At 38.0% G+C, this 6,296-nt stretch overlaps 1 long non-coding RNA gene across 1 annotated transcript; it reads right to left on the bottom strand.

The window, feature by feature from the left end:
* Nucleotides 1-3,253: 3,253 nt before the first annotated feature.
* Nucleotides 3,254-5,829, bottom strand: LOC129350129 (uncharacterized). The gene is made up of 3 exons (XR_008603397.1): nucleotides 5,480-5,829; nucleotides 4,693-4,851; nucleotides 3,254-3,758 (listed from the first exon to the last, which is right to left on the bottom strand). It is a non-coding gene; the product is annotated as an uncharacterized LOC129350129 (long non-coding RNA).
* Between the last annotated feature and the right edge of the window lie 467 nt (nucleotides 5,830-6,296).

Genomic DNA, 6,296 nt, shown 5'->3' with positions numbered 1-6,296 from the left:
TTTGAAAAAACAATTAAACATTAAAAATACAAAACATTTCGAAATCAAATCAGACGTTAGAAAAGAATAAAAGGTGAGAAAAGAGCAAAACTAAACATTTAAGAAGAATCAAACTAAAGACAAAACATTTGAAAAGACACCAGTTAGACTTTAGAAGATCAAATTAAACAGAAGAGACAATAAAACGATCAAAAAGAGCAAAAACAGATAAAGGTCTTCAAGCGTTTTCTAGTCTGAAATGAAAACATCAAGTTGTTTCTTCAAACATTTCCTCTTTCTATGTTCTTGGTTTGATTGTGGATAGATTTACTAAGAACTCATTTCAGAAAACTGCTTTCCAGATAAAGTCTACTAGTAGTTGAAGGCATTGATCAAACTAATGTTACCTTCTGATCTCCACAAACTTTACTGTTCAGTGAAGAGAATCAAAGTTTGTTGAGGATTTGTAAAAACCCACAGGTGAAGGTCTGAGAGGAACTCAGATGGATGATCTAAATGTGAAATCAAGACTCATGGTCACAAGTTTTAAGGCTTCTGTTAACCATAAAGTTCAAACTAACAGAGAACTACTGTGGGACTTCGAAAATTTCAGTCCTCAGACTGTCTGAATGTTCAAACTAACAGAGAACTACTCAGGAACTTAGAGGATTTCAGTCCTCAGACTGTCTGAAGGTTCAAACTAACAGAGAACTACTGTGGGACTTCGAAAATTTCAGCCCTCAGACTGTGTGAAAGCTCAGGTCCTGAGGACTTGGGAGGTGTGGAGGCTTTGGAAAGTCTTGGAACTGAGGGTTCCACCCTCCAGCACAAAGGCTGAAGTCCAACCTCCTGAGAAAAAGGCCGAGTCGAGACTCGAGTTAAAAGAAAAAAAAAAAAAATCGAAAACGACAAAAAATAGATGATAAATGCGCAAAAAAAGGAAGAATTTGTATCTGAGCGAATAGCTCAGGGGATAAGAAGACGGACTACCAAGTGGTAGGTCACAGGTTCGAGTCCCACCACCGGCCTTTTTCTTTCTTTGTCTTTGTCAGGATTTTCAAAAGTTTAAGCAGTGTCTGGTCTTGAACCAGCGACCTGCAGCTCCATAGGCAAATCCTTAACTCACTGAGCTACAGATCAGATACAAAGAAATAAATTCGTCGTCCCTTTGGCATCGTAGTTCCTGAAGTGACCACATGGGTGGAGCCAAGGCGGAGTCTGGGTGGAGTCAGGGCGGAGAGTAGGCGGGGAGGTGGGTGGCGGCCTCCCCCCTCTACTCCCCCACCTCCCCCACCACCCACCACACCTTCCCCCGCCCGACGAGTTCTTCGAGTCTCCACGAGTTCTTCGAGTCTCCACGGGTTTTCCCGAGTTTCTGGAGTTTCCACCAGGTCGGAGGCAGAACAAGTTGTCATGAAGAGGTGTTGAAGTCGGCCAGGATGGACTGACTTTTTACAGCGACTAGAAGGAAGACCACTAGAAGAGCAGGTCTTTAACCACCATCCATAAAATCCATGGAGTCGCTCCAGAGAAATGAAGGGAGATCAACTTTTATCAACCTCCATCCAGATGTTCAACTTGATATCTTTACTTTGACATTTTTAGCACCACAAACCTTTAGTATCACACTTTATTATCATTTATTAGGACTTTAATGGAATCCACCAGCAGATTTAGTTTTTGTTGACAAACTTTATTCTTGTCGTCAGTGGGACTGCAGTATTTAAAACTGTTCCTTCTATTTGACCTCATGTTTATTAGTTTTAGTGGAGAAAGTTATTTTAGTTGTCGATTAGTCTCTTAAAAACCAAATAATAAATTGGATTAGTCAAGAGGTTTAAATTTCTTACTTTGTCATATTTTAAATATGACAAAAAATATCAAAATAAAGTGTCTTGAGACAATTTGACCTGTAATTGGCGTTATATAAATAAAATTGAATTAAAATTGTATGTATCTTGTAATGTTGGAGTAATTCAGCCATATATGTTGGAAAACACATTTTCTTTGTCCATTAATCTGTTGATTGTTTTCTCCACTAATTCATTTCTTGTTTTGGTTTATAAAATGTCAAACCCAAATATATTCAGTTTACTGTCATAAAAACCAAAAAGATTTACATTCATGATGCAGGAATCAGGCAGTTTTTCACTTTTTATCTTAGTTTAGTCAGAAAGATAGTTGATAATGTGTGAATTGTTGCAGCTTGTGAGCCGTAGAAGGTTTTAATCTTTGGGGCCGAGTGTCAAAAAACATTTAGAAACCAACATCAACAAAACACTCAACAAAGATTTGAACATCATTAAAGGGAAATCCAACTTTTGCATGACAATGTCTAATTAAAGGACATTTATTTCCAACGTAAATGTGTGATATTCATCCTCTGGAGCTTTCTCTTCACATCGTCTTCCACCTGGACTGGTTTGGTCGGGAGCATGTGCAACAAACATTTGAAAAACTGCACTTTAACATCAATGAATGACACTGAAGTTTAATCTCTACATAAATGAGACTGAGTCTGGATGTGCTGCTCTGTCATTAACTCCTAAGTTTAGGGAAAGTTCAAACAAAAGAGGACAGTTCAGATAAGACTTGAGAATGAGCTTATTTTGAACAAACATCTCAGACTTTCTGAGCTTCAGCACCTCTAGCAAGATATTTTAACAACAAGCAACTCAAGAGATCCAGAAGTTGGAGAGAGTTAGCTTTAGCTGAGCCAAAGAACATGTGGGACGCTAACCTAGCAAACATTTCAGACTTTTCTCTGTGAATTCTGAGAAATAATTTCCTATTTAATGACAGAGCTACACATCTTAACTCAGTCTCATTAAAACAGACTCTAATTCAGTGTCATCCATCCATATTAAAGTGCAGTTACCCAAAATGTTTGTTGCATGAGCTCCAACAAAACCTGTCCAGGTAGAAGGCCACTTTGACAAACAGGAAGTGGAAGATTCCAAGCAGATTTATAGAAGGGGGAACCGGACTGTACTAAGTGTGGTCGAGTATAGAGGGGTGTTTTGTGGGTTTTTAAGGCTGATAATGATTATTAGTGAGACATTTGGAGTAGATATTCATTTGCAGTAAATGAAAGTATTTAAAATCTTGAGTTAAACTTAGAAGAACACAAACTCTAACAGAAAACTTTGTTGATACGTTTTTGTTTTGTTTACAGATGTTAAGTTAAAGGAGTTTTATTCGTGACGTATAACCAATCAAATCACTCCAGAAGACAGAGTGACCACAGGTAGATAAAGGTTCAGAGCCAAAGTAGCACCATTTTTAAATGTATTTATTACCGTAAATCAGTAAAAAATAAAATACTGATAATCAGTAAATCAGTCAGCCCACAATTACTACAATTCTACAATGTATGTCTCTTTGCTTTGACTTGTTATTTGTACAATATACGATGTATATGATGGCGTTTTTTCATACCAAAGGCTATACTATGATGTTTTCTAAGAGACATACGATGCTACTCTGGTTGTTCTGGTCCTGGGCTGCTGCACTCCTCCTCTGTTGTTTTCTGGATTGTACTCAGCTGCATGCCTTCGTCCACCAGGCCTCCGTTGACTCGTCCCGCCTGCCGTCTCTGGAGCTGAAGCTGGATTGGAACAGACCAAAGTACAGTCCAATCACGATGCCAGCTGCCTCTCAAAAGGCTCCTTCATCTGGCAGGTGGCGCCACTTCTTCTGAGGGGAAGCTGAGCTGGCCCGGCAGAACTTTGGAGATGTGTTCCAGTGGTTGGTGGATGTGTGGGGAGATAGAGAGGGACCTTTGAATTGTTCAGAAAGGAAAACAGGAAACCCATTGGTAGTTATAGTTTAGGGTGCTACTGCAGGTGTGTTTTTGGGTTTTAAGAGGTGAACAGGAAGAGTTTTTTTTCGTATTGATTATCTTTTACTTTGTTCCTGGTTGGAATGTCCATCAATGTCAACATGAAGTTCACTTTTAGTTCTGTTTATTTATTTTTATTTTACTAACACCCATTTGTTTTTAACCCCCTCACATGTTGTGTTGTTGTAAACTTACTCTTTCAAATAAATACTCGTCTAACCCTCTGGAAACCAGCGTTTGGACTGTTTTTGTGTTGCTCCTCACCTACTGACAGCTGTGGACTAAAGGCTATACTGTGACGTTTTTAGAGCCACATGCTATACTATGATGTTTGTTGGGCGACACGCTATACTATAGGCTTTTTTAATTGACATATTACTGTGACGTTTTTTGTTTTAGGTTTTTTGTTTTTTTAGCAACATATAAGAATTCGAACAGTTTTAAAAGTTACTATACTTTTACTTGTGCAATGAAATTATTATTCTATGGCATTTTTAGATGACATTATACTCTGATGTTTTCTTGAATTACATACTATTTTGACAATATACTGCACTATGACATTTTTTGAACCACATATCGTACATGACAAGTTTAGGCAACATCCTATCATTTTGCGCTTTTTGAACCACATAATAATCTATGTTTTGTTTTTTTTTTCTTGCCAACATGCTGTACTATGAACTACAGGCCATACTATGTTATTCTTGAGTAAAGTATACTATACTTTGACATTTTCTGAACTACATCCTATACTATGGCGTTATACACAGAGTGCTTTGGTTATATGTTGATTTATAATCTAGATTTTTTCTGTTTTGTTTTTTGACGGGATTACCACAGACCTCACTGTGAACACCGTTGACACCCACCTCAGGGAGACGCTGCCTAAGATCTCAAGGCTGCTTGGTCGTGGTCTTTCTGGCACGTACTCTTCCAAGATGAACCGGGAAGTTTAACACTGATGGAATGACACCAGGTCTAAGCTGACAAACTTCCAATTCCTCCTCAACCCATAGTCTCTGGGAAACCTACATGGAGTAAGAAAAGTAGACAGAGAAGTAATTAAGTCTGTACACAACATATTAAAAAGAAATCATACTCATAAATTAAGTACAAAGAACCAAATTCGCCAATATACCGGAGACCAGAGCTATTTAATTTGATAAGTATAACCTTGTTTAGTAACATTTCAATTATTTGAGAGCAGTCCTAAAGAACTGCCTGTAATCCCAATCATAAAATGGGTTTGGAGGAAGAACATAGATGGTCATCTGGATATACATGAGTTAGGCTTTATAACTACTATTGGTAGTATTGGTGGTAGTAATAGCCATGTGACTACTACTAGTAGTAGTAGTAGTACACACTACTGCTGCTGATACTGGCACTGCTACTACAACTTGTAATACTATTACAAATACTGATACTACTTCTACGACTCTAACAGCTGTTTATACTACTACTGCTGCTTGTACATTTAGTAGTACTACTACTGCTTGTACAACTATACTACAGCTGCTATTTATTGTCTGGTATTTGGTTGTCAAGCTGCTAGCTCGCCTTAGCGTTTTGCTAGTGGCTAACTAGTTAGCTCTCATAGACTGGAAGCTCTCAACAAGATTTCATCATGAAAAAAGAGCCAAAAACTATTCTTACCTATGAAAAGTCATTCCAAGTTTCCTTGTCTCAATCGTACGACGCAGTGTGTAACTGTATGCAGCACAGTGAGCCAGCATACTTGTTTCCGTTTTCACGCCGTCTACATCAACAGAATGCACTGAAACTTTGCCCCCACTAGCTTAGCCTCGCTGTAGCACGCAGCTCAAAGGGGCGTGTCCTATCTACTCATTCATATCTATGAGAACAACGATGGCTGCACATAAGGACGCCTGACGTTGATTAGCTGCGTAAATACCATTATATACAATCTATGGTAAATACGTATGTGAATCGCATCATTGGCTGCAGCAGCCAGTCACCGGTCACTCACTGACTCACATTGAAAAATAGCACAGAATGAACTGTTACATGTTTATTTTATTTACAATTTAGGTTTGATTTTTTTTTATTTGTGCGCAGCGCAGATTTTCTGTGCGCGGAGACCGTGTCAGCAGTGCGCAATTGCACACACGCGATGCTTAGAGGGAACAGTGGTCTGGTGTCATTTAGCCTCAACCCTCCTGTTGTCCTTATTTACGGGCACCAAAAAATATTGTTTCCTTGTCTGAAAAAAATCCAAAAATTCTGCCAAAAAATTCCCCACATTTCAGAAAATGTGCAAAACCTCCAGGAAGAAAATTCCAATAATTCCTTAAAAATTTCCCTTAAAAGTTTTATTTAAAAAAAAAAATAATAATAATAATAAAAATCCCCCAAATTTGGCAAGAAAATTCTTGTAAATATTTTCAAAAAATGAGTAAAAATCTTTCCAAAAAATCCTAAAAATATCTAAAGTGATTCCATGTATATCAGT

Source organism: Amphiprion ocellaris, chromosome 12, assembly GCF_022539595.1.
Source record: "Amphiprion ocellaris isolate individual 3 ecotype Okinawa chromosome 12, ASM2253959v1, whole genome shotgun sequence".
Taxonomy (NCBI): domain Eukaryota; kingdom Metazoa; phylum Chordata; class Actinopteri; family Pomacentridae; genus Amphiprion; species Amphiprion ocellaris.
Note: the sequence above shows the minus strand (reverse complement) of the source record. Positions and strands in the feature narration are given on the sequence as shown.